This window comes from Arachis ipaensis, chromosome B08 (assembly GCF_000816755.2).
Source record: "Arachis ipaensis cultivar K30076 chromosome B08, Araip1.1, whole genome shotgun sequence".
In the NCBI taxonomy this organism is placed as follows: Eukaryota; Viridiplantae; Streptophyta; class Magnoliopsida; order Fabales; family Fabaceae; genus Arachis; species Arachis ipaensis.
This window is the reverse complement of record NC_029792.2, coordinates 115,084,680-115,085,937: the sequence shown is the minus strand read 5'-3', so window position 1 is coordinate 115,085,937 and position 1,258 is coordinate 115,084,680.

Below are 1,258 nucleotides of genomic sequence, written 5' to 3'. Positions count from 1 at the left end.
TATATATATATATATATAATCCCACAACCCAAAATACATACATGAAATCCTAGCTCTCCAAACATCTCTTAAGAGATACAAAAGTAGAACAAGTCATTAGGAGAGTTCTATATATATGATCATATATAAATAGTACACAAAATAAAATTCCAAAGATCCACTTCGCTGCCGAACTCCAGACGCCTAGCAGGGAGCCTCTCGACCTGCATTTGAAAAATAACAATATCGTATGGGATGAGAACCGGGGGTTCTCAACATGGTAAATGTGCCACATACATAAGATATAAGGTCCTGTAAATGCCAGAGGCAATCCTAGAATACCGACACTCAGATTATAAAACTTAAAGAACTAAAGTAGAAACCATAAGTCAAGGTGGTTTTCTAGGGATTCCTAACTTAACCAAGTCTTAAGCCTAACTAAATTCCTGACTTTTCTGCCTTTCCTCCATTCCTCCAACTCCGGTGAATTTACATAGACAAATAAACAAACAATGGCAGACACAGATAGAATACAAGTAATACAGATAGCAAGTATAACAATTAGCATATTAAAATCATTTAGGCAATCCCAATTAATGCACAAACAAGCAACTCACACAATATGCATATGATGTATGCCTGTCCTATGGCTGTTGATATCAACTATCGGTTACATACATAGCCCGACATGTCCTAGTAGCTAACCGTGGACAGTTCCTCTATACTCGCATCCCCAAGCTCAAAAATAAACCATGGGACGGAACCCAAGCTGACATGGGGGAGACAACATACTAAGCTCAATAATATTCCATGGGAAGAATCCTAAGCTGACACGGGAGAGACAATACCCCAAGCTCAATAATATTCATATATGCATGCCCATAGGGGAATCCGAAGAGTTAAAGTATCCGGTCACATCTTACGTACATGGGGGTCAACGAATGTCTCAATAATAATCAATTATATCTCATGCATATAATTAGAAAAATTTGGGAAAAGAGAAGCTGAGAATGGAAATGGAAGTTCCTTACCGAATTGTGCATCGGGCTTTGTAGAGCTCGACGCCGCGGATGCGTGGCCACAAACACTGTGGCGATCGGAGCTCGGAGTGAGAAGTTATGGAGGATTGAATGGAAGACAAGGGTTTGGATTCCCTTCTCCCTTCCCTTGTGTTTGCTTCAGCATTTTTGGCTGAATGGTGGGAGAAGATGAACTCTTCTTATGTATATTGGACTGATGCCTTGGGCCTTGGGCCCAGTTCGCCCCGCTCGGCCCGTTT